The sequence below is a fragment of the Dendrobates tinctorius genome, unplaced genomic scaffold, assembly GCF_039654945.1.
Source record: "Dendrobates tinctorius isolate UK_male_01 unplaced genomic scaffold, ASM3965494v1 ptg000011l, whole genome shotgun sequence".
Taxonomy (NCBI): Eukaryota; Metazoa; Chordata; class Amphibia; order Anura; family Dendrobatidae; genus Dendrobates; species Dendrobates tinctorius.
In genome coordinates this window covers 72,547,980-72,554,053 of record NW_027361679.1, presented here as the reverse complement: position 1 = coordinate 72,554,053, position 6,074 = coordinate 72,547,980, and positions in this window count along the sequence as shown.

The following is a 6,074-nucleotide window of genomic DNA, read 5'->3' as shown; positions in this document are numbered from 1 at the left end:
TCAGGGACGGACTGTGGAAACTGACAGGTGGACTGGGGGAGGAGCCAATATAAAAGGGGTGGGGAACAAGAGTCACAGTGAGTCAGCAGAACGAGACATCAGTGGGACGGCGCCGAGACGACCATCCGAGTACCGCTGCCCCGCGTCGACCAGTTGCCTGCGGTCACCAGCGGCCGCCGCCTTCTTCCAGCCCACGGCTGCGGCCTGCCCGCGGTCACCAGCGGCCGTTGCCGCCTCGCTCCTGCCTGCAGCAGCGGCCTGCCCGCGGACACCAGCGGCCGCTGCCGCCTCACTCCAACCCGCGGCTGCGGCCTGTCTCCCGCTGCCCACAGCCGCTCTGCCCCCACCCGTGGTCACGGCAAGCCCTGTGCTGTCGGCGGCCACCACTGTCCCGTTCCGATCCGCAGGGGCCGAGCCTCTGCTTGCCGCGGATTCCCCGTCGCAGCTGCTAGCTGCACAGGTGGCCTGTCACCTGCCACCCCGCATCGCTGCCGCTTGCCCCCGTCCAGGGGCTGCGGCCTACTCGTCCAAGGACTCCTCCAGGGCCGGAGGTGCCCCAGTGCCACAGGAGCGGCGGAATGCTCGAAGACTACGCCAACTCTTCAGCAGCTGGGCCCAGCGGCTGCTCCGCCGAAGAACCACCGTCCAGAACGCCGAGGGACGTCAGGACGGCTAAGTTGACTATATAGTTAAGGACCCGTAGTCGGCCATACCGCGGCCCTATAGTGACCGGCTCTCGCCGGATGTAGTCGTGTTCGACTCGGTTTGTGTTTACTGGTATTGAGCCCCTGTGAGGTCAACCCTTGTTACCCCTTTTGTTCGGTCAGGCCAAGCCTGAGGAAAGTCACCTCTAGGCCTATAAACGTTATTACCAAAAGCACCAAACCGTCTCGCGACTCGTCACTGCATTCTGCGTACCTGCTAGTACCACAGCGATAGCTTATCAGGCTAAAATGGGGTGACAGACTCCCTTTAAAGGTTCAGCCCCATCAGTATCATTGGAATTTGTGTGCTCTTTTTTTAATAGTTTTTAGATGTTTGGTGTTATATTTGCTGTTTTGAATAAAGCTTCTTTCTTTTCTGTTTATCTGGCTGTTTGCGTAGTGTATTTTTTTTACCGATGGCCTAATCAGGCTCCCTCTTTTCTTTTATTTGGCTCTATAAGGTAGTGAAATGTCACTGCTTGTAAAATGTTATTCTCCAAGAAGAGCTGCTTGTAAAAGGTTAATTTTCTAAAATCGGATACAGCTGCTTGTAAAGTTAATCTGAGTCTCTGGCTACATAGAAATCTCGGTGAGAAGCTGTGACATGATTTACTTGTGATATTGCTGCTCAGAGCCTCCTAATTCTCTCTTTGCTGTTCCATAGTTCACAGGCGCATCTATGTGATCTCAGCGATGTACTACGTTTACTGGGTGCAGTAGTTATGATAATCACAGTTTTCTCTGCTGCAGATTGAGCAGCGCTCAGTTGTTGAGCTGTGTATAACCCGGCCACACCACTGATTAGCAGTTTTCTGTGCACATTGTATTGTGCTGTGGGGTGTGGTTGGACTAGGATGCACATCACAAATTGTCCTGTAGTGATAGTCTTACAAAGTCACAATTTTCAAGTCCATTTCCTCAAAAATAATTACTACACGTGCATTCAGCCTCTATTTTGTACACATTCCAAATACACTGTGTAAAGCTGTGCAAATGGAATTTCTCATTATTTAATTTTAGTTTTGCCATTTAGATGTTATGGAAGAAAATAGAGTGTGTTGAATTTTTGAGTATTATAGATATCTATATGTAAAACACCACTCCAGCGGTTTTTTTATTGCAGCGCTGCAGTAGTTCTTCTAATCTATGGTCCTTGCCCCTAGTCTTATAATTAACAGCTGCCGTCTTCACTTTCTGTAGCCCACATCACACATGGTAGTGTGATCCCAGCCTATCACTGTCACTCAGTCTCCAGCAGTTTGTGACCTTACGGGTCACTTTTTAATGCAAGCCTATGAAAGCCTTGTTCTGGCTCATATAGACTTGCATTGAGAGCTTTTGACCTGTCAGAAGTGTTGCCACAAGATGGCTCGGCGCTGATAGGTGCAGATAGTGGAGGATATGACTAAGATTTCGGGCAGGGACCTTAGATTAGAAGCAGCACTCCAGTGCTAAAAACTCCACGCTTGAGTGGTGCTTTACAGGGAATCTGTCAGCAGCTTTTTGCTATGTAATCTGAGGACAGCATGAGGAAGGGGTTAAAAAAACTGATTTTAGCGATGTATCATTTATTAAGCTCTGTGCTGTTATTTACTTACACTGAAGGTTTTTTCAGAAGGACATTATCACTACCAGGTCTGATGTGCACGCGACTACTTGTCCGACCACGTACCCTTCTCTGATAAGCAGATCACTGTCTATAGTCAATGTACATGTAAGAAGATGGACCGGATTGGGGGTACCTCTCTTGCGCCAGTTCTGGAACTGTCAGGGCTATCACCATTGTTGTCCGGGGGAAAGCTTTCCAACCCGGACTGACCTTTGCACTTGACAGCAGGGTGCTTGACTAAGATAAAAGGGGTTGTGTGCGGGAAAGGGAGAGGAGACTTGGCGGGAAGACAGAGCACACAGCAGTGGAAGTCCGGTGCTCCATCCTCTGAGCACCGTTACAGTACAGGCCCGCGCTATAGATTCCCTGTGTCCAGGTACAGTGACTGGACAGAGGTCTGCTGTGTGTCCATTGGCTCCAGCAACCGAAAGTGCCAAAAGCTCTGGGCCAGTTGTTACCGTGCACGTTCCGCCTAAGACAGACCGGGTGACCCATCTAGAACTGTGCCCTTCCTCACCCGCGTACTACTGTTGAGCTGAGTCACACTCTGGCAGTGTTACAGACTGCACTGCACTCTGCATGACAAACCTTGGACCCAGGACCCCACACATGGCAACAAGAATTAATCGCCACCGCCATAAACCAGACCCTCAACTTCTTCAGGACGACACCGGAATCATCACGCGCCAGTTGTGTAGGTGCCACCGTTGGAATATAAGACTCTGCAGCCAGGAAGCCGTCGGACTGATAAGTTAACTCTTTCATGAACAGTTGCTTTACCTATTACGATTATTACGTCACCCCGCACCCATAATGTGCTAATTTCACTTGCCATACCCCTGCTTAACCCATTACCTCCCTGCGTGGAGTATTCCCCTGCTATTAAATCTGTTTACCCTTGCTCTCAGATGAGGCAGCAAAAACCTGCTGTCAGATTACTTTTAAGGCCGGCGTCACACTAGAGAGGAATACGGACAAGTGAGAGGCGATAAAACAACGCATTGCACACGGACCAATGATTCTCTATGGGGTAGCTCCCATCAGCCGTATTTTTCTCTCGTATTTTCTACGGTCCGTGCCAATCACAGCATGCTGCAATTGTCATCGTATTACGACCGTAGTACGCCAATGCAAGTCTATGGGTGCGCAAAAACATCGCATTACACACGGACCACCCGTGTGACTTACGAGAAATACGCCAGACTTTTCCTGGTGACAGGAAATGGGCCAATCCATCATCAGGAAGCTTAGACATGCAAATTAGCTCAAAAGCGTTCCAGACATACAGGAAGTATGCCTCCACGGAGTACAGCATCATGGCACCCTACCAGAATCTGAATGTGGAGCTGCTAATTGTTCTTGTGCATGATCGCCCGGAATTATGGGACCAACGGGATGCACATTATGCCGACCAGGCAAGAAAGGAGGCTGCATGGAGGCGCATATGTCGCAAAATGTTCCCTGATTTTGGTGATCGGCCACGTGAGGAGCAGCAGAACATAAGTATGTGCACATAAATTATGTATGTCAAATTACCTGCCATCCCAAAAAAATGTTATAAGTAGGCCCCCACACATCCTGTGCTTCTGATATTGGGCTCTTGTGTCTTGTAAATTATTTTTGGACACACTGTTTGACCCTGAGAGAATGTTACCCTGTCCCCAAGCTCCTCATAATGCCTAGCAAAAACATTTTAAAGAGTTGCTAATTGCCACATGAGCTACTGTGACCCTGTGCATCTGGCCTGGTTGCACCAATGCTATATGCCACCCTGGGTAGAACTCACACCCTAGTAGGCCACATGATTTTGATACTAGTTCAAAAACTTGTTTTCGGCAAATTGTAAGTTTTCATTCTTTTATGTCACATTGCAGTCGAAGATGTGATGAGATGCTGGCGCAGCATCCGTGACCAGTATCGCCATGAGCGCCAGCAGCAGGCAAGAAGTGGTTCAGGGGCCCACACAAAGCGGAAATATGTTTATTTCGACCGCCTCTCGTTCCGCGCTCCAATTATGGATCGCAGACCGTAAGTATGACAAAAACACCACATGACACCAATGCTTTATAGGGCCCGATCAAAAATTTCCTTTTTCTACATTTTATATTTAATCACAGAACTCACTCTAACATCACTGAAAGGGAGACGGTCTGAATCAGAGGCCATCGATCCTGTAGGTGGAGGGGTTGAGCTGTCTCGCCCATCTTGTGAGCTTCCAAGGAGCCAGGCCCAAGTCACTTCTCCGGCTCGGCCTGATCCTGCCCTAGAGCCTGGGCCGCCACCAGAAACACCACCACCAGGAACAGAACCACAACAAGGACCGTCAGCTGCATCACCACCCGATATCCATGATGAACAGGGCAACAGCAGCAGCCCAACTGTTTGCCTAGAGGGCTCCCCCCAGCCTGCTGTGCCATCCAGGCGACGTAGACGAAGGCGCCATATCCCTGCCACTGATTCAACGACCAATGTGGATACAGGGGCCCAAAATTCTCGTACAGAGTTGCCACTGATGATGGGGAGGAGTACTCACGCAGCCTTGCCCATTATCTACGTTCCCTTCCCCGTGAGGTGCGGCTACGTGTGCGAGGATCCATTCAGATCCTAATTGACGCAAGCACACCCCCAATACCCCTTATGAGCTGTTTGAGTTTCTGGAGAGGTGGCAGCTGTCACCCAGGAATCTCACGCGTCTTAACCCACACCCCAAAGTGCTTGCTCAATCAGGGTCTGAGGATCCTTCTACACGTGGGCCTACACCTCACCCCCTTTCCCCCCTACCCAACATTGGCAACATCATTCCCAAATGTCAGGGTATAACCCAGCACACCAATATGGCCACTTGTTCCCATCCAATGTTGGAGGCTGGTCCCAATCTGGTTGGGGACGACATGACCATTTTGGTGGTTTAGACTCACGGCCCTACCAGCCTCAACAGGAGAGTCGTCTCCAATATAGTGCCCAGTATCCACCTCAAGCCCATGAGCCGGCCCACTACCTCCATCATGGGCAAGGGTATGCCCCCACACAGGCCGAGGGCCAAGGTGGACACACTAGCCATCGGGCAACACAGGCTGGGCTGCCGCCTTCTCCACCCCCTACATACTACAATTTATAACTTTGTGTGTATTTTTGTGGTTAAATGCTGTATTTTGACATTGGAAAAATTTGTTTGTGTTCTAAGGCCAATTCTGGCCATTTTGATAAATAACATAAGGCTTCACAAGGCCTTTAAAAAAAGGATTCATAAAAAGTTTTCACTTTCAATTGTTGTTGTGTTTATCAATGATGCACTTACATCACGACAAGCTGCTATATGCTTACACATTGATTTCTAAACAGAGAAAAGACATAAGGGGTTGTAATATATATAGTTTCCCAAAGGCCAAAAAGAAACATTTACAACATAGACACAGCATGCTCTTGCCAAGAAGTTTCCCCTCGGGTGACATAAAGTAATTTGTGAAAATATCAGGCACTTTGAGCCCAGAGAGCGTTCTACGTTGAGGGTTGATAGGTGGTCTCGCCCTACGTACATTGTCTGACCCACGCACAACACCAGCTGAAGAGGAACAATCAGGTATCCTGGTGAAGTTATGGCCAACGCCACATGTTTTAATTACTTCATTTACATTTTGTTCACTCAGCTGAATGGCAGACTGGAGGACCCGCCATTTTGGCCAATGAATGCCAAAGGAACACTCCACCAGTCGCCGAGCACGTGATAGGCGTAAGTTACAAATTCAGCGCCGGTGGTCCAG